We start from the raw sequence: 22,636 nt of genomic DNA, 5'->3' as shown, positions 1-22,636 counted from the left end.
TCGGAGAGACTAACGCTAAGAATGTTTACATTTTGCTTTACTTTTATTTGGTATGCACATGTGGGAAAATCAAGGAAAACCCATAGTTAAGAAAGAATCTGACACATACGCCAGGAAAAAAAAATGTTACGCATTTAGATTTGTTTTCATGTTATCATGAAATACATCAACAAAGATAAGTTTATATTGACACTTAAAGCTGAAAGCTATGACAGAAACACACACACGTACACACACACTCATACAGAAATGATGGCTCCTGCAGAAGCTTTTGCCAGTCTCACATTCCTGATAACAGGAAAAAATCATGAGTTGCTGGCTTCCTCTAAAATCAACCTTGAGGGGCAGCCTGGGTGGCTCAGCGGTTTAGTGCCACCTTCAGCCCAGGGTGTGATCCTGTTGACCAGGGATGGAGTCCCATGTCAGGCTCCCTGCATGGAGCCTGCTTCTCCCTCTGCCTGTGTCTGTGTCTCTCTCTCTTTCCCTCTCTCTCTCTGTGTCTCTCTTGAATAAATAAATAAAATCTTAAAAAAAATAAATAAAATCAACCTTGAAATTGCACAGAAGAAAGTTGATTTTGAGATATGAGAAGGGAAATATGAAATTTGTGTGTAGGGTAAGGTGGTTGCTTGCCACTGAGAGATGGAAGGAAAGGAGGTGACAAATGTGAAGTCCATCAATGAAAACTTTGGTCAAAGAATAAGAAAAGGAAGAGCTTTATAGCTGTGCTTATGTCTTCCCCCCAGGCTGCTGTTAGTGTGTCACCACTTGCCTCAATAGCCTAGAAAGAGGAGCATCAACTTGGATCAGGTCAGGGATGTCCTCAGAGCCTGGTTGGATTAGGGTACAGATTTCCATAGATTCAGAAATGCATTCTAGTTCTTGAGAGTTATCTTGTCCCCAGATAACAATTCTTGCAAGGCAGGAATTTTTGCTTATTTTTACTTTTATTTTTTGGAAAAATGAGTACTCTTAACTTCCTAAAGGCCAGCATTATGTGGTATGTTAGGAGAAGGAGACTAGAGTGTGTTGCTAAATGTGTAATGGTAAACCTCACACTCTAGAACCCAAGAGATGTATTTCCAGCCACTGGAGTTGATATATTCAGGGAACATGTTAAGATAGCTGAAAGATGCAATTGCTGGGTAAGAATAACATCAAATTGAATAACTATGCCATTTAAAGTACAATTAATGGGATGAATAAATAAAAATTTGAATAGTCGTTATCTATAAGAAGATAGAGAAGGCTACACAAATATGAATTAAGCCAAGAAGCAAGGTAGAAAGAAAAATCTACTGGAGATACTGGATACTCATAAAATTAAAAGAAACAAACAACTGAAGCAAACTCACAGAAGCTTTGAACATTGAATAGTTACTCTCAAGAAATGAATTTGGTTTGTTCAGTGAAAAAAAAAATAGAAGAAAGAAGCATATTTAATATTTATCATAAATAAGAAGGTAGAAATAAGTCCTAGTATAACAATAATGCCATTAAATAAAAATAATGTCTGGGTCCCAAATAAAAGCTAGAGAACTATATTTGCATTAATAGGAAAAATCTGAAAGTTTGAGAATTACTGAGAAATATTTGAAATAAAAAATACTATAGAAAACCAAAAATTATATATTGGAATAAAATACAAAAAGCAAACAACAAAGTACACTAATTTGTATTAAAAATGAAAAAGATTTGATTAAAAATATAACCATGAAAGGGTACTATATAGAGTAATATGAAAAATATAATCAGAATGACATCATCATTATGAACATATAAACATCTAACAAAATAACTTAAAAATGTAAAAAAAAATCTGACAGAGTTATAGAGGAAACAGACAAATCAGCAATTCTAGTTTGTTATTTTGTCATAAAATTTTTAGAACCTGATAGATTAAAGAGAAAACATTAAGTACACATTATTGGAATAATATGTTAAGAAGCACATACATTCTGCATATGTGTTGGGAACAAAGTAATATAATTTTACCGAACTGTATTTATGTAGGTATGTTTTATACATATATAATTTTTACCTAAGAGATTGCTCATTATGCCCAAGAATACATTGATCATTTATGAACATCAATCATGTCTTCAGTCATAAATGATACAGCAAATATACCAAAAATTAAAGTATGTTCTCTAACCAGCATGCAATGGCATTATTAGTTAGTAAGCATAATCTACCATTTAATATGTAAATGAACTTAAACTGAAATGTCACTACTAAATAATATGTGAGTGAAAGAAGAATTTAAAACTAAATTGTGAGGAACGCTTGCTTGGATGGTTCAGTCAACTGAGCATCAGACTCTTGATTTTAGCTTAGGTCATGATCCCTGGATCTTGGGATTCATGCATCCCCACCCCTCCACCCCTGCAACCCTTCGGGCTCCAGGCTCAGAGGGAGTCTGATTGAGGATTCTCTCCCTTTTCCTCTGCTTGCATATGCTCATACTCTGTCTCTCAAATAAATAAAGGAATCTTTTAAAAAAATAAAAAGTAAATTATGAAAATCTTAGAGTCAATGACAAAATTGGTAATGGTTAAAATCTATGAAAACATAGCTAAACCAGTAGTACTTATAGGGACACCTCAAATTTAGTTACAGATAAACAAAAAAGATTTAAAAATAAGCTAAAATTAAAAAAAAAAAAACTAAAATACTTAGGAAGAGAGAATGTAAATAAAACCGAATAGGAAGAAAGGAGATCATAAAGATAAAGGCAGAAATCAACAAAGAAGAAAACAAAAGGCTGATAATTTCCAAAGCCAAACTAGTCATTAAAAATAATTTAGAAAATCTAAAGGCAATGCTGCCAAGTATAAAGAGGAAAAAAAAAAAGAAATGATGCAAATGAAACTAATTCAAAATAAAATGCGAAATAACTTCTTCATATGCCATCAATAACAGATAATTGAAATACTATAATGACAATACATTTTCATACTGAGAAAAATTAGATAAATTTGTCAGAAAGTATAAAATGTTAACTTTAAAGAAGGAGGAACAATAAAACTTAGATATATCAAAAATTAAAGAAATTAAAATTTTAATCTATTACATTTCTTCAGTAAAAGCCATGCCCCAGGATTGAAGTCTACCAATTTAAGGAATAATAATTTTTTCCTCAGACAAGTTGTTCCCAAAGAAGCAAAGGGTTGTTCATCCTTTTGGTGAGGCTAATATAACTTTGTTTACAAAATTAGATAACAATAATTCAGAGAAAGAAGATTAAAAACTTGTTTTACTCCTGTATGTCAAAAATTCCTAAATAATATATTCCCTAAAATAATGCAATTTTGTACTAAAAATAATATACCAAGATGAAATGCATTATAGTCTAAAAACATGTATATAATAAAATAATAAAAAATCAATATTTATTTAGCTTTATAAAGATGTATATTTATTTATCTCTATGTACATGTGTATATACATGCATGAATCTATATTTCTATCTATATAAATCCATGTATATACTTATATCTCTTTCTCTTAATAGATAAATATTGATTCAGATATAGCTATCTACAGATCTATCTCTCTCTATATAAGTATTTATCTATCTATATGCATATATATTACACATACAGAAACATATATAGGATGGATAGAATGGATAAATTTACGATCTTTTTAAAATAGTGAGGTGTATTTATATACATTTTTGGTGTATATACATACACTGTTTATATATTTATATATATATCCATTAATGATTGTAAAAGAAAAAAATACATTATTTTTAAATGATATCATCATTTACTTATAAGATATGGTGAAATAAAAAACCTATTAGAACTAAGAAAAACCTATATTAAGGTAGTTGATTTCAAGATCAATTTGCAAAAGGGTATAGAATGTATCTACACAAGGAATAGCTAACTAGATAGATAATATAATAGAAAATAAAGTTGCTGAAAATAGTTAACAAATAATGCATAGACTTTTTATGGGGAACATATTAAAATACATTAAAGGATGTAAAAGACATGAATAAATAAGACTTAGAAATGATAACTTAAGATCATAAAGATATTAATGTATAAATTTAATACTTCTCAAAAGAAATTACAACTGACTTTTGAAGAATTTGAGAAACTTATACTAACTTTATGTGAAAGAAAAAGGTCCGTGAATAGCTAAGCCAATTTTAAAATAGATGAGAATGAAAGTAGACTTTATTCTATCCTATCAATATTAAGATAATATACAAAGCTACTGTAAAAAAGCAGACAGTGCAAAAATGATTCATCAGTTATAGAATCAAAGAGAAAATGTGGTATGTGTGTATGTATGTGTATATGTACGCACTGGGATGTTTAATGGGTGTCGTTGGAATTACTGTCATGATGTATGTGTAAAAATCAATATGGATTTCTCCTTTTTTATTAAGCTCAAATTCAGTTTAATTAAGTCCTATATGTAAAAGATAAAATTCAAAATATAATTAAAAAATGGTATAGTATCTCTAATTCGGGGGTAGATAAAGACATAAATCAGATCATAAACCATGAGTGAAAAATTCAATGGATTTAACTATATTAGACATATTGGATTTAGTGGATAAAATATTCAGAATCAACATACAATTGGTAGACTGAAAGAAGGTATTTCCAATGCATAAACTCAACAAAGCATCCATATGTGAAAAATAAAATGAACAGCTGCAAATGAATCAGAAAAAAGAAGGGAAAACAAACAAAATCAAAAAACTATTTGACATCCTTCAGATTGTTCTACATTGGGTCCCCAGATGATATCAATTTGGCCTTCTTCTAGAGCGAAAGGGAATCTCATGTGCTGCTGGTAGGAGAATAACATGCTTCCATTTAAGTTAGTCAACCAGCCATGCTTAGTGAAATATAGATTGCGGGTACTCAGCATTCTGCTTTTCATTTCCTGGAAGTATGCCCTAGAAAATCCCCTGCAGGGAGGCTATATATGAATTTATTACAACACAACTTGTGGTTACATGGAGTTGGTTACAATTGGAGTGACTATTATTATTAGAGCAGAAGAGGAGATATGAGTACCATTAGATAGGTGTTTGTGTATATATATATACGTAGAATCCATACATATAATGAAATATCACATGTTTCTATTTCCTAGAGCTGCCACAACAAAACATCACACACTGAGTGGCTTAAACAGAACTTTACTGTCTCACAATTCTGGAACCTAGAAGTTCAAAGTGCCAGCAGGGTTGGTTTCTCCAAGGTCTCTCTCCTTGGATTGCAAACAGCCACCCTCTTGCTGCTTCTTCATGTAGCTCTGTGTCTACATGCCCCTGGTATTTCTTCCTCTTCTTATAAGATCACTAGTCATACTGGATAAGGACTCCATCCTAACGGTCTCATTTTAACTTACTAATCACTTTAGAGACTTTTAATGACCATAATTAATAATTCTGTATTGTATAATTGAAAGTTACTAAGGGAATAGATCTTAAAAGTTCTTATCACAAGAAGAAAAAGAAATTGTAACCATGTATGGTGATGTTTGTTACTTAGACTTATTGTGGTGATCATCTCACAATACGTACATATATTGATTCATTACACTGTACAACTGAAACTAATATACATGCCAATTATATCACAATTAAAAATACCCTCTCCAAATATGGTTACATTCTGAGATACTAGGGGTGGAGACTTCAAAAGATACATGTTTATTTGGGGACACAATTCAGTCCATAATACATTAGAACAGTTAACATTAAATCCCTAAAAATATATTTGGCAACCTGGACAGAATTTGAATAGTGTTGAATAGTAAAAAAGTAAGAAACATAGGAAACATAATTCTATCAATAGTTAAATAAAAATTTTTATGAATTAAATATATACATAAAGAATTAGTATATATTTGGAAGGTATATTATATATATTAGTATATAGTTGGAAGGCATATATATATATACATGCATACATATATACATATATGCATACACACATATAAAACAGTGAGAGAGAATAGAATGAAAATGAAGATTAGGTAAAAAGACAATGGAAGTAAAACGTAGACCAATAGTGACTGCGTATCATAAAAAAGGAAGTTGATAAAATCAGCTCTCAAACTGGAGATGAAAAGTTGAAAGCTAACGATCAAAGGTGTACAGACATTTCTATTATGTTGTAGAGACATGCATTCGATTTAAAGGCTTGCACTTTTTAAAACTGAGTTGACATTGTCATAAACATTGTTAATTTTATTACTACAGGATCATTAGGCTGAACACAAAATTATTGGCATTATGTGAGGGGACAAAAACAGGAAGAACATAAGTTTTTTAAAAAGAATACTGAACTGAAGGAATGAAATACAGCCCACAGTAAATGCTAGAGTACTAGATTAAAAAGGTGGCTCTAGAAAAGCTAAGTTGACGTTAAATTCTATCAATTCAGGGATAAAAATTCTTGCAAGAAGCATAGGAACAGAACTTGGAGCTGGACATGTTTTCATCTGAGGGCTGGGACTGGGCGGTAAGGCAGAGTGTTACTTACAGGTAATACCAAGAACAGTGATATTCTCACCTGAATTGTTTTCTGATATCCTGGCCAAACTAAACGCATTAAATGGACCCAGGGGATGATCCTGAGCAATGTTAGACATGGTTTCATATCTGTTCTCTCCTGATGGATACTTACAGGTTGTAAATAAGGATAAATCCACACAAGCCTTTACCTTAAAGTGACCTTATTTTTAAGACAGATTTCTTTTCTATCCCTTTTCTTTCTACAATTAGACACAGAAAATATACCCATTGAGAGTCTCACCTAAACATCTGATTCTTTATGACCATGTGGAACAGTAAAACATATATAATAATATTTACTATTTACTCATTTATGAAATAAATATTTACTGATTACCCACTACATCCTTGGCAGTATACTAAGAACAAAGTTTAAAGACAAATAAAACTAGAATCCTGCCTTTGGTTTGGCTCATACTCTTTTAGAAATCTAAACAAACATAACGTTACACAAGTGTGAGAAACAAATAATGATGATTACCTAAATTATGGAATCACAAAAGAAGGAAACCTAACTCACAGTCGACAGAAGGGATGAACAGGGAAATCTGATGACATGGATGCAGGATTGTGTTTTGAAAGTCAAGTAAACATTTGTCCACAAAACAGAAAGAAAATGCTTGTGTATTCATAGAAGGGCAGCACATGGGAGTCACATCATAAACACATTTAATGTATATGCAATCAAAATACATGTGCAGCAAAAGTCAACAAAAGATTTGTTTCAACTATTGAGGGAAATCTGGCTGCACTGGATTTGTGGAGATAAATACAGTGTACATAAAATATGAATGTTGTACTTCATGGCAATTTTCAGAGGAGATTTTGGCAATGCATCAATTGTTGCTAAGTGTGCTGCATTTTGAGTGTCATATTTTGCGTAACGCCTATCTACACTGTATTTCAAAATGCCGAGAGCATGATGGGCAAGTGTATTGATGGAATTTAAGGAACAAAATTCAAGAGAGGCATATTCAGGGGTTTCATGGGCCCTGCTAATTGCTTAAGTTTCTTTGCTAATATTCAATGACAATTTTAATCGGTGTAGTGACAGAATCATAGGCATTGAAGAGAAACAAGCATGGATCTGTAAGTGGACAACAGATCACACAAAGGAAGGCATAAAGAAGGCATGAGGAGCAGTTAGATTTCAGTAACTCAGGAGGAAATCAGGAGGAGTTGAAACTAGGAAGGAGCCAAGGGGTTGGGCAAAGGAGACAGATTCAATAGGGGAATTTGAAAACACAATGACCAAGCATAAGGGGAGGGCAAGGCAGGCCAGGGAGGGTGAGTTTTTGGTGGCTGGCTTAGGAAATTCTGAATGTAGTATCATTCACAGCACTGAGGAGGATGCATTTTATTTGGGATATTGGTGGGAATCTAACTGGAGAAGTATCAGGATCTTAAAGTTTAGCCAAAATATAAATTTTAAGCTGTTTCATCTATACAGTGGTTGAAGCCACAAAAGCAAATGATATTGCCTAGAGAGAGTTTGCGGAATACTACATTTACATTAATTCTTATTTGATTTGAGAATAACTTGGTTATAGATAATCAATTTTATAATGTATTGTTCATGAAACAATCTTATCTCTCCATGACTCAAACATCTATGAAGTGTACTTTTTGTTTGTACTTTCTTATTATTCTAATTAGAAGCAGTATTGTGCAATAGAAATAGCTGTCTTTCCAGACATGTAGACGGGGGTTGAAATCTAGTCTGACACTTGATCTTTGGATGGGTAAAATGAGGTTAACATTATAAAACACACAGTACACAGTCTGATTAAAGTGAACACTCTATTAAATAGCAGCACACTTTGTTCTGGGTATTTTTGCCAATGCTATGGCCATGGGCCAATAACTGATACAGAATCAATAGTTATAGATTATTGAAGGATGCTGACTGCCTTAACAGGATGCAAGGACTTTAATGAATTCCAATATAAAGGAAAGACCAAGGGGTAAAAAAGGCAAATAAGGAAGAGAGTTGCAAATTTCCACTTACATGAAGCATTATTGTTTCTTCTTTTTCTTTGAACTTTGGGTTATTACTCAGAAGCAAAGTCAAAAAGCCTCTGATTAAAGCTTTCAGTGCCTCTGGAGTCTAGTAGGAAAAAATTATGCCAGGTTCAGTGGAAAGAAAATGGGTTTAGGAATCAAATCCTACTTCAGATTCTAAACTCATGTTAATACACTATAAACTAAGTGTCATAATTTCATTTTGGGGAGCCTCAGTTTCACTATCTGTGAAAGGGGTAATATACACTTCCTCTGCATATATAATTGGGTCCTGATGAGAATAAAAAATAAATTAATGCAAAAATGTTGAAAATTATAATATTATAAGTATATTTATATTTAAAGGACATATTAGCATGTGATGCTTAGTATCTTAAGGCAAAGTAAGAATGTCAACCTCTCATTTTATTTCATGCTATTAAATGTATTGAATCGTACTGTACTTGCCAAGAAATGAGACTGGCTGTACTTACATGTTATGTGCTCATTTCAATTTTTTTTTTTTTTTTTGGCTTCTTATCCTATGGTTTCTAAATAGGAATACTTTTTCATTCAGTTTTTATACACTTCTTTCATGAGAAACTGCACATTGAAATACCAGAATTCGTAAGAAATATATCTTTTTAAAGATTTTATTAGTAATTTATTTAGAGGGCATGCTCCTGTATGGACAAGTAGGGGTAGGGGCCAAGGAAAAGGGAGGGAGAGTCTTAAGCAGACTCTGTGCTGAGCTCTGAGCCCAACTTGGGGCTCAGTCCACGACCCTGAGATCATGACCTGAGCCAAAACCAACAGTCAGACACTTAATCAATTAAGCCACTCATGTGACCCTAATAAATACATATTCTTTTCAATGATTCAAAGATACTACTAATTGCAAGGTGCATTATTATTTCACGCTATACCAAGAAGAGGGGTGGGAAGCACTGCTACTTAAACTCCAATACATCTTAATCTTAACTTCAGAGTTCCTGCAATGTTAAGAAATATATACATAGGGTCTGTGATAAATAATAATAGTGTCTTGAACTTGTTCAATCATTATTATTTAAAAATTACTATTTTACATGCATTATCTCATTTCATCATCACAAGATATTGGTATTTCCCTTAATACCGAGGAGTGGAACTATAGTTTACCAAAAAAATGATTTTTTTTTGCATACTGTCACAGGGTATAGGATATTTTGAGAACAGAAACCCAAGCTTCTCCTAAGGAACTTTGTTTTTCTCTTGTACCATGCCATATAAAGGAAAAGAGAAAAAAATAAAATTTGAGAAATTATATAAACTTGGAGGTCGCAGAAATAGAATTTCTAATCCAACCTCTCCAATAATACAGAGGTCCATTCTACTTAATAGTTTATTTGCTGGCTTAGATTCAGCACTTCTACCAAAATCTATTTGACTTGGAAAATTGATATGACTCAGTGAATAGAGAGATTTAGGATCCCATAAGCCATGATGAGATCAGAATGCTAATAGAAACACACACACACACATGCACATATATCAATGTCTTTGTTCAGATGCATTTAATCATACTTTCTACACCTAACCATTAAAAGAAAAAGAAGTTGAAATGATGACAACATGTGACTCAAGAAATTAAGACCTAAAGGCATCATACAAATAAGACAAACTCAAATTATTTATATTTTGCTCACAGAAGAATTTTAGTCCTACCTCATAGTTTCTTTCGATACCTAGCTTGACCCTTCCTTCATTTAATAGAATATTAAAATTCCCATTGTTTCAATTTCAGAGGAAGAATGAAGTTAATAGATACCATGTTTCTAATTTAGTTTGTAGTAGTGGTAGATCTTCCCTGGGTAGTCAATGATGAGCTGGAACATCAAAGAGAACTGTCCCCTTGTAAAGTCTCTGTGAATACAAAATACATCAGGAGACCATGGTCTCTATTCTGCAGTATAACTCACGGTGTATCATGGTGGGTCTGACTCAAGTAAACCTCCAGGAATGCCTGGAGAGACTCATATCATACTTGTAAGTTTTTCTTACAAATAGCACTAATGTAGTATTTATGGTTTTATACTCACTGCATGGATAATCAATATAGATCACAATGTAGAACTTCCAAAAACAAGTAGGAGGTCCAATAAGATCAGTGCTTTTCAAAATTTAATGTGGATGATAGGGTTATTGCACTAATGGGTCTCATTCTTGTACCTCTCAGTATGCACATCCTTTGGTAGTACCCTCCTACTCTGATTCTGTGATTTGGTGTAGGGATTTTTTTGGTCAAAGCATCAGTACAAAAACTGATGCAAAAAAGACACTTGAACGTTTCTTCTCTCCCTGTTTTCTTCAACATTTACCATTAGATAAGCATCCTTGTCTTTTAGAGAATGAGATACCATGTTAAGCAAGGAAGTTTTATAGATTTTTGGTTTGTGAGACTGGGTGGCACAAATAGGCATCATGTAAGTAATAAGGAAACTGAGGGAAGAAAAATTGTAGATAACAAAGTGTGGTTGAATCATGTAAGGTTGAGATACTTATAGTATATCAAAGTACAGTCCTATAAAAAGTTGGTGACACAGATTTCCAGTTTCAGTTAGAAATGTAAAGAGCTGGAAAAAGCAGTACTTCTATTTTGTAAGCAAAAATAAAGACTGGACAACTTGCACATTCATAAGTTTTTTTTAGCCTATCAAGAACTGAGATTACAGGATAACTAAGTAAACTGAAATTTGGAGTAAGAGGGACTCTTACCAGGTGAAAAAGACCTGTTCATTCACTGGGTTGGGAAAAAACATTAGATGATATAAAAATAGGTAACAAGTTATAGTTAATAGTAAAAAAAAATTGCTAAAGGCTGAATGTGAGCTAGTATGAAAGTATAAAGTAATGGGCACCAAAGATATAGGTAGAAGGTAAGTTGCACTATTTTGCACACTTTTTTTTTTCCCATAAATCCAACGAGGTCTCACAGAGAATATAGGGAAAATGCTAAGTAGAAGCTCCTGCAGGGCAGGCACAGTTAGGAGGACAGTAACCACTGTCAACTAAACTCATCCACTCTGCCTCTCCTAAAGAACAAATATCTTAATAAACACAGTAGAGCAACAAAATCTCCTGTCTTAGGGTATATTTCTCATTGTAGTAGTTACAGAAAGTTACAGTTTTCTGTAGTTACAGAAAAAGAAAAGAAAAACAAACAAGCAAACAAAACAAGCACAATCTCTAGAGGAGGTTCAAGGGTAATTGTGAAGTCTTTAGTATCTCTATGATCCAGGGCAGAGTGACTTAGTAAGACCAAAACATAATCAGGACATCAGAAAAGGTCTTCTTTCTAGCTTTCTAGCTTTCCTAGGCAAGCTAACATGCATAACAACAGTTGAATATAGTTCAAGAAAACTACAAGAGACAGATTCTTTCTGGAGCATAGCTAAGACAAAAACCAAAGGAAAAGAGGGCAGATACTGAGGAAATAATGTTGGGAAAACAAACCCACAGCCTAAACACAAGTTCTTATCAGTGCAAGGTTTCTCACCCTCAGCACTACTGGTATTTTGAGCTGAATAATTCTTTGCTGTGTGTATGTGGGAGGGGGGATGTCTTGTGGATTACAGGATGTTGAACAGCATTCCTGGCCTCCTCTTACTAGATGTTAATAGCACCCGCAAACCCAGAGTAAAATCAAAAGTGTCTCCACACATTGCCAATGTACCCTGGGCATGTGTGTGGGGTTGGGGTTGGAGGGGGGGTGGACAGAATTCTTCCCCAGTTGAGATTCACTGCACTAGAGGACTTGGAAATATGTAATAGACTGAAGACAATCACAGCAACATTAAATATAAAATCCAACCAAGTTTCTAACTTGATTAACACAAAGATTTACATTGAACGGCTAGCAGAAGGAAAAGTGTGTTCTCCTCCAAATACCTATGATCCTAATAAGATGTCCAGCTTTCAACAAACCAGGAAGCACAGAAATAAGGTCATAACAAATTCACTCAAAACATGAAACAATTAGAAGAAGACGACTCATCTTGGAACTAAAGCATGAGTTCATCTTGTTCATCTTGTTAAAACAACAGGAGAAGACATTTAAACCTAACATTGATATTATAACACTGAAAAAATTTCTTCAATGTGATTATCACTAGATTCATCCGTTAAGGAAAGAATTAGTGAACTTGAAGGTAGGTCAATAAAAATAACCCAAATTATATCACAATGAGATAGAAGACTTAAGATACTATAATAACATAGCCCCCAAGAGGTATGGGACAATGCCAGATGTTAAAACAGATGTATAGTAACAGCCAGAAAGTGGGGCAAGAAAGAGAATGAGGAAAATTAATTGCTGAAAAATAACATCCAAAGATTTACCAAAATTAATTATAATCAGTAAACCAGAAATTGAACTAGCTTAGAGAATATCAAGAAGATAAAAACCAAAATGAAACAAAGGTGAGCAAACTATCACACTGAAAAAAAAATATTAGCTGTATCAAATTCAAACTGCTGGAAGTCACAAACAGAAAATCTTGAGAACTGATAGAGTAAAAATACTTATTGCAAAAGGAACAAAGATAAGAATTATAACAAATTCTCATGAAAACCCATGCAAGCTGGGGATGATGGAGGTACATCTTTAATGTGTTAAAGGAAAAATAAACAAAGAAACCAAACCAAAACAAAACAAAACAGAACAACAAATAACTTGTTAATCCAGAATTCTATAATCAAAAAACTATCCTTAAAATAATGATAAATACTTGCTTTTTTATTGATCTACTCTTATGTCAAGGTTAAAGGATACTTATTATGACACTGATCAGAAATTTAGTCCATAATTTAAAACAATGAGCATTGAGAAAAGAATAAGTTAATGTAAAATGAGTATAAAATTCATTCTTCTATTTTTAATTGATTTAATAGAGAAATGGGCTTTTCTGCATACTGTAAGCAATACTCTAAGAAGGTATTGTGTGAATTTTATAACATAGATGAAAGTTAAAAAAAATAACAACTGCACCAAGGTAGACAGAATTATGAATATACAGTGTAAAGTCCTTACATTACCTGTGAAGTGGTATAATGTTAGTTTAAAGTGGATATGTTAATTAAAATGTATGCTATAATCCCTAAGTGAACAATGAAAGAGTTTATTTTAAATAGATGTATAATAAATAAGGAAAGAAAGGAGATGAATTGTAATAAAAAAAAGTATTCAAATAACCCAGGATGAAGTAGAAAGAAAAAACAACAAATTCTTTTTGAACCTAAGATTTAATTCAAACATATTAATAATGACTTTGAATGTGAACTGTCTAAACATACAAGTTAAGAGATAGCTATTGTCATCTTAAAAAAATAAACCAAGCCCCAATATACACAGTCTGTGGAAACATGCATTATATATAAAATACCTATTTCATTTCATATCCATTTCATATATACTTTAACACTCCTCTCAAAATATAAAAGAAGTAGTTACAATCACTAAGCATATGGTGGTAAGAATAATTCTAAAATGGCCATGAATATCTCAATCTTTAAGTGTACAAATTCTGCATAGTCCCCAAGAATATGAATATGATAGATTTTGATTCCAAGGTTCAGTTATTTTATAAGGAACAGTAGACTTTAAGAAATGTAAATAGGCAGCCCTACTTAATAAAAGAAGTCCTTTAAATTTGAGAGTACCAGTCAGAAACAGAAAAGGTTAGACATGAGAATCATAAGCATGATTTGATGCAAGAGATGTTCTCCATTGCTGGCTTTAAAAATAGCAGGGAGATGGAAAAACATTCCATGCTCATGGATTTGAAGAATAAATACTGTGGAAATGTCTATGCTACCCAGAGCAATCTACATATTCAATGCAATCCCTATCAAAATACTATGGACATTTTTCACAGAGTTGGAACAAATAATCCTAAGATTTGTATGGAACCAGAAGAAACTCTGAATAGCCAGAGGAATGTTGAAAAAGAAAACCAAAGCTGAGTGCATCGCAATGCTTTTCAAGCTATATTACAAAGCTATGATCCACAAGACAGCATGGTACTGGCACAAAAACAGGCATAGATAAGTGGAACATAATAGAGAACCCTGAAATGGATTCTCAACTCTGTGGTCAACTAATCTTTGACAAAACAGGAAAGAGTATCCAATGGAAAAAAGATAGTCTTTTCAATAAAGGTCTTGGGAAAACTGGACAGCAAAGTGCAGAAGAATGAAACTAGACCATTCTCTTATACCATACACAAAAATTAACTCAAAATGGATGAAAGACCTAAATGTAAGATAAGAATCCATCAAAATCCTAGGCACAGGCAGCAACCTTTTTGACCTCTGCCATAGCAACTTTTTGTAAGACATTTCATCTCTAAAGGAAAGGGAAACAAAAGCAAAAATGATCTATTGGAATTTTGTTAAGATAAAAAGAAAGCTTCTGCACAACAAAACAAAAACAAAAAACAAACAAACCAAACAGTCATAAAAACTAAAAGGCAACCTACAGAATGGGAGAAGACATTTGCAAATTACATATCAGATAAAGGGCTAGTATCCAAGATCAATAAATAACTTATCAAACCGAACACCCAGAAAAACAAACAACTCAAGAAATGGGCAGAAGACATGAAAGACATTTCTCCCAAAGAAGACCTACACATGGCCAATAGGCATGTGAAAAAATGTTTCACATCACTTGTCATTAGGGAAATACAAATCCAAACCACAATGAGACACGCTTTACACTGGTGAGAATGGCTAAAATTAACAAGATGGGAAACAACAAATGTTGGCGAGGATGTGAAGAAAGGGTAACCCTCTTACAGTGTTGGTGGGAATGTAAGCTGATGCAACCACTCTGAAAAATGGTATGGAGGTTCTTCAAGAAGTTGAAAAAATAGAGTTACCCTATGACCCAATAATTGCACTCCTGGGTATTTACCTCAAAGATACAGATGTAATGGAAACAATGGGTCACAGTACCCCAATGTTCATAGCAGCAATGTCCATAATAGCCAAACTGTGGAAGGAGCTGAGATGTCCTTTGAACAGATGAATGGATAAAGAACAGATGAATGGATAATACCTCTTTATATATTTGTATATATATATATATATATATATATATACACACACACACAATGGAATATTACTCAGCCATCAGAAAGGATGAATACCTACCATTTACATCAATGTAATGGAACTGGAGGGTATTATGCTAAATGAAATCAGTCAGTTGGAAAAGACAATTTTCATATGGTTTCATTCATATGTGGAATATAAGAAATAGTGTTAAGAGATCATAAGAGAAGGAGAAAGACAAACCATGAGAGACTCTTAACTCTGGGAAAGAAACCAAGGATTGCTGAAGGGGAGATGGTAGGGGGATGGGGTAATGGGGTGACAGGCCTTAAGAAGAGCACATGATGGGAGAAGAATGGGTGTATATGTTGGCAAATTGAATTTAAGCTTAAAAAATGGTAGGGAGTATATGGCAAGGTATGTGGGTGGCCCTGTGATCTGAAAGTGGTCCTTAGCTGGCAGCCAACAATGAAATAGGGACTTCAGTTCAACAAGTACAAGTACCTAAATTCTGCTAACAACCTGAAAGAACATGTAAGTAGGTTTTTCCCCAGAGAGAGATAGAAAAATTACTCCAAGGAATAGTAACCAAAACTTCTATAATTTGATGAAAAACATTAGTCTAATACAAAAGAAGTTTAATGGATTCCAAGTAGGGTAAACACAAAGATACTCACACATAGATACATCATAATTAAAGCATTGAAAGACAAAGACAAAGAGAAAATATTGCAACCAGCCACAGCAAAATGGCTTATATACAAGGAAGAACCATAATAATATTAACATCTGATTTCTCATCAAAACTAGTGATCAATGCAAAGGTAAAGACCAAGTATTGAAAGAAAGGAAAAATAAAGTTAATCGACAATTCTATTACAGAAAAAAAACTATATTTCAAAAATGAAGGCAAAGGCAACCTAGGTGGCTTAGTCTGTTAAGCATCTGACTCTTGACTTCAGCTCAGGTCATAATCTCGGCTGTGAGACTGAGCTCTGTGTCTGGCTCTGAGCTGGGCATGGAGCCTGTTTAAGATTCTCTAACTCTCCCTCTGCCCTTTCCCAATCTTCCCTCTCTAAAGAACAAAACAAGACAGAAGGCAAAATAACATTTCCATATAAAAAAGATTTAGAGAATTTGTTACTAGAAGCCAAATACTAGATGTAGTTCTCTAAGGAAAAGTTATATAGTAATTAATACTAGATAATAACTTAAATCTGTAAAGAATATAAAACATTAGGAAAAGTGACTATTTAGACAATTATAAAGGATACATCCATATAGTTTTTTCTGTTTTCTTATTTTATTTAAATAACTTTGTATAAAACAACATATTTTTTTTAATTTTTACTGCAGGATTTATATAAAGATTTAATGAACATACATGTCTTAACTTGGATTAGTTTCAAATTAAGGCAAAGTAAAAAGATTACATACTGTAGGATCCATCTATATAACATTCTTATAGAGATAGATAATAAGTACTAGAGGACCATCATTCATTCCCAGGGTCCAGGGTAAGAGAGACAGTGACTATAAGGTGATCCTATGATGGAGTTTTTTTGGGCAGTTGAACTCTTTTGCATCTTAATTGTGATGGTAATGTGTGAATCTATACATGTGTAAATATTCTTAGAAGCATCCTAAGAGTAAATTTTATGGTATAATATAGAATATAAATTTTAAATTAACAAAAATATCTTCCAATAAGCATTATGCAGAGATGAATGTTATGGGTGCATATCTGAAAGGCCATCATCTGACACAAGTGAACAAAAGAATAGCAGTTTACTTCTAACGGGTAAACAAAGTCATCCAATTGAATCGTCAAGGATGGGGAGGGAAAGGAAAGATAGTCTTGACTTAAATAGCTTCATGCATGTGAAAGGCATGAAATAAAGATCTTAGGATATCCATGGAACTGTGAGTAGCTGGAAGGAGATGACAATGAATAAATAGGAGAGCAGCAAACAAGTGACAGCAAGCAAAGGTCAACTCAGAACATGAAAGGTCATTCAAAAGATCTCGTTTTATCATGAAAGCAATGTAGAAGTACTGAAAGGTTTGAAAGTCAGGGAGGAGCCTGAGGAAATCAATGTTACAAAATGACCAATTTGGTAAGAAACGAGAGTAATGAGGCATCAAATGGAGGGGGAAGATGTCAAGACAGAACTTTTTGTGATGATGTGAATGTTCTGTATCTTGAGGAGGGTGGAGATCACATGAGAGCATACATATGTCGAAACTCAAACTGTATGTTTAAAAATAGGTGCATTTCATTGTAAACTATACAATTTTTTTAAATTTTTATTTATTTATTTATTTATGATAGTCACAGAGAGAGAGAGAGAGAGGCAGAGACATAGGCAGAGGGAGAAGCAGGCTCCATGCACCGGGAGCCCTACGTGGGATTCGATCCCGGGTCTCCAGGATCGCGCCCTGGGCCAAAGGCAGGCGCCAAACCACTGCGCCACCCAGGGATCCCTCATTGTGAACTATATCTCAATAAAATTGATTAAAGAATACTATAGGGAAACTAAAAAGAACTAGCTACTCAAACGCATCACAGCATGAATGGATTATATAAATATAATACTGAGAAAAAAAAGAAATGTACAGCATATTCAAAAACACACAAAGCTCTCTTGCTATCTTTGTCACTATCTCTCTCAAATAAATAAATCAAAAATATTTTATTTATTTTTAAAGACTATTTATTCATGAGAGACACAAAGAGAGAGGCAAAGACATAGGCAGAGGGAGAAGGAGGTTCCTTGTGGGGAGCCTGATGTGGGACTCAATCCCAGGACCCTGGGATCACAACCAAGGCAGGTGCTCAACCACTGAGCCACACAGGTATCCCTCAAAATTTTTTTTAAAAGGGGTGGGCATAATCAGTCAAGCACCTGCCTCAGGTCATGATCTCAAGGTTTTAGGATTGAAGACTGCATTTGGTTCCCTGCTTAGCAGAGAGTCTGCTTCTCCCTCTCCTCCACATTTATGCTCTCTCTTGCTGTCTGTGTCACTATATCTGCCTCTCTCTCTCTCAAATAAATACGAAATCTTCACATACACACACACACACACACACATACATACACACACACAAAGCTAACCCATGGTTACAGAAGTGGAAAAAAAAAATTACTTTTGTTAAGTAGTGACTGGAAGAGTCCTACAGGGGACTGTGTGTGTGTGCCAGTGATATTTTATATCTCGAACTGACTGAAATTATATCTATGTATACAGTGTAAAAAAGTCATTGAGATGTACTCATAATTTATACATTTTATATAAATCTGCTATACATAAATCTTTTAAAAAATAGAAAGGCTAAAACAACAAGGATGGTAGGAGAACTCAAGAGGAAATATACAGATTGTGAAGAAGGAATCTAACTATATTACAGCTTTATAACATATGCACACCAAAAAAGATGGGAAAGGAATAATCTAACCTAAAAAATTTGTAAAACAGTGTTTTGACTAAATACTGTTATGCTAAAAAGAAAAAAAAAAGAAAACTGTACACAAGCAATTTACTCTGATTGGTACATTTTTTTTCCACAGAAGTCCAAGTCAGCAATTCTGACTACTTTATATGTATAAAAGTTTGGACAAGCAAATATGTTATAGATAATGAGAGCCAGGTTTCTCCTTGTAAAGAAAAAAGTTAAATATAAGTGAAGTAGAAAAGGCTAGAATCCATACTGAAGTGGTATGTCAGAGTGAGAGATATCAGAATGAACTCATATTTATCTTGATTGATAGACTAGATAGATGATAGATAACGTAAATACAGATTTATGTATGTACATGGTTAGTATGAATAAGTTTCCTAGCATGTCTAAAATCAGTATAACTTCAGTAGCAATGAGTATATCTCTTATACTCTAAATACCATTTACCAAGAAGAATCTAGGGCTCCTTGAAGAAATATTTAAATCTTGAATTTGAGCAGGCTCTAGAGAATCTTATGTGGCTAGAAAGTAGAGAAAAAGAAAGGATGGATACATGTTGAAAAGACACCAGGAAACAACAATGGAAGAACCCCCAATGGCCAAAGCTGAAACAATTTGAGCAATAGAATGATCACAGCATTAAATTATTACCTAAACTATATATCTACAAAACTACCTCAATATACACAACTGAAAATTGAATGAATAAATGAGTGAATAAATAACTAAAATATGATAATTCTTCCTCACAGAATTACAGTTAGTTAATAAAAAAAAGGTGGGAAGTAATTATTATTTAAAAAATAATCATTACAACACTACAGTAATAATTGTTGCAGGCAAGATCCACTGTGAAAGCTAAAATTAGTGGGTAAAACTTAAAAGACAAAACAGAATATCTTCATAGCTTCAGAGTATCTTCCCCCAAGTATTTTTAATTACTGTGGTGCTTTTAACATACATTCAGGGATGCCTGGGCAGCTCAGTGGGTGAGTGTCTGCCTTGGGCTCAGGGCATGATCTTGGGGTCCCAGGATTGATTCTCACATTGGGCTCCTTGTGTGGAGCCTACTTATCCCTCTGCCTGTGTCTCTGCCTCTCTCTCTCTCTCTCCTTCTCTCTCTCACGAATAAATAAGTAAAATCTTAAAAAAAAAAAGAAACATATATTCAAAACTTCTTTCAGAGTTCTCCCTTCAGGAATTGAAGCTTAATTCCTCTCCCCTTAAGTGGTCTGAGGAACTCACTTCTGAAAAACAATACATGGAAAGAGAAAAATAGTAACTTCATAGTGGAGAAAGCTGAAAGACACTCCCTTCATCAAGTGATCAAGGTGAACTTCATGAATAATAAGACATAAAATGAGACAAGAAAGGCACTTCATTTCCATGCTATTTTTTCCAAATGTCCATAAGCCCCTTTCAACCATGAGAAAATACCAGGCAAAAAAAAAAAACAAAAACAAAAACAAAACAAAACAAAAAACCCAAAAAAACAAAAAACAGGCATTCTATACAATAATGATCAAAAGTATGGAGGTTATGATAAGCAAATAGAGGTTGAGTAACTGGTCTAGAGTGTTGTGTCCTCAATTAGATTCTTATAGAGAAAGGACACTAGTGAGAACCTGCTGAAATACAAATAAAATCAGTGTTGAATTACCAATGCTTATTTCTCAATTGTGGTCATTTAACTACAGATCCATACAATGCCAACATCAAGGAAAACTGGGTAAGTGGTACCTGGGGCCTCTTTGTGCTATCTTTAAAACTCTTCTGTAAGTTTAATTTCAAAATAAAAAAAAAAGTTTAAAAAACCCAAAAGATAAAAATAAAATTGGCAACATAATTCTGGAAGGCAGAAGAAAGATCAGAGCTAGAAATATAAATTTGGGAGTTGCAATTGAAAGACAGAAGTTGAAGCTTGAAGGAGAAAGTAGACCACCTGGGGAAAGGATGCATGGTTTTGAGAAAGAAGAATTAGAAGTCTACTCTCCTGGAACTGTCAGGTCCTTTTAAGATTTTAGCACACTGGTGTTACACTATATGTTGGCAAATTGAACCTCAATAAAAAAATATATATTAAAAGTAAAAAAAAAAAAGAAATAAAAGTGCTAAAAAAAAGAAAAATAAATTCCAAAAAACTATATGTTTGAGAACATCACAGTCATGGTGCAGCTTTAAAGACTGCAGATACATTAACTAAATTTGACCTCAATTTCAGATCCAGAGAGTAACTTAAACTGTCATACTTAATTTATTTATATTTAAAATAAAGTGATTATTTTCCTATTTTAAGGGACTTTTGCCAAGGATATTGTAAATAAAGTGCTTAGCAGAGTGCCTAGACCTAATAGTCACAGAATAAATAATAGCCATTTTTAATATTCATTTTAAAAGACAGAAGTGTAGAGAAAGTAAAAGATATTTGACTTTGATTCCTTTGATAACTACTCTTGATTAATTTTGATGATAAAAATTGAGTAGGTTAATTTGAAGAATTCCAGGGGAACCAGAATCAGCATTCAAGGGTCATTAAAATAGATGTCTGTTGAGATGCCTCCTATCTCCTTAGCCATTTCTACTTGAGTTCTGTAGACTCTGTTCTTAGAGATACAAATCCTACTGATGTGGTTATGAGGAAGCAAAGCAATGAGGCCCTAAATATGAGTCAATGTCTCTCAAGGAATTTTGTTCTATTTGGACCCATTGCCTGATCGCTCCACTTATCTCACCTCTGAAATTACTACTTTGAGCAAGCACAGTTTAATGTTGGAGTGTCTCCAAATCACCAAAGCTTCAAGCCTCAAATAACATATTTGCCCTTCTTTAATTATAGATTTTTAAATTAAAGGTTTATAATAGCAATAGGGCCTCTGTGTAGTTGTCTTGAACCTGACAGATGTAGTATATATAATGACAAGATTTATTGCCTAAATAAACAGTCAAGAAAGCCTATAATGAACTGCAGCAATCTAGCCAAGATATAATGGGGACATGAATTAGTGCCTCATTCTCCCCCTGAAGGCAGCATTGGTTTTGTGCTCCACAGAAGAAGGTGGTGAGAATTATTATTGTTATTTAAAATGGAGTAGTAATGACTATTGATAGAACTAGAATTTGACACTGAAATTTTTAATGAAAATTCTTTTTAAGTATTTATTTCAAGTTTAGTGAGTAGCTGAAAATACATTCATCTGTGTACTAAAGTTACTTAGAAGATGGGTAAAAGGAAAAAAAAATCTTCCCTACTTTCAATGTCATGTTCTAATAATTTAACTGTAAGACATTCAGACACTCAAGACTGAGTGTCAATTGACTGGAAAGAGCTTCCTTTTGGTCAGGGAAAATAATTCATACATCAATGTTATCTTAAGTGATTCCTTTGAGTGATGATATGTAACCACCTGGGAACAAAGATGTGAACCCTATCCGACTATGCTGCACATTTATAACTATTAGGAGAGCTGAGCCATGATTGCATATTGTGTGCCCTGCATAAAATAAGTCCCCAAACTTTTCTGAAA

General features: G+C 33.5%; 1 long non-coding RNA gene across 1 annotated transcript in view; it reads left to right on the top strand.

Annotated features, from left to right (window-relative positions):
* Positions 1-5,239: 5,239 nt before the first annotated feature.
* Positions 5,240-22,636, top strand: part of LOC140635178 (uncharacterized) — a 32,658-nt gene continuing 15,261 nt past the window's right edge. The window contains exon 1 of the long non-coding RNA XR_012032516.1: positions 5,240-5,308. This is a non-coding gene — a long non-coding RNA (uncharacterized lncRNA). The remainder of the gene's footprint in view (positions 5,309-22,636) is intronic.

This window comes from Canis lupus, chromosome 6, assembly GCF_048164855.1.
Source record: "Canis lupus baileyi chromosome 6, mCanLup2.hap1, whole genome shotgun sequence".
Taxonomy (NCBI): domain Eukaryota; kingdom Metazoa; phylum Chordata; class Mammalia; order Carnivora; family Canidae; genus Canis; species Canis lupus.
The sequence above is the reverse complement of the archived record's forward strand: the minus strand, read 5'-3'. Positions and strand labels throughout refer to the sequence as shown.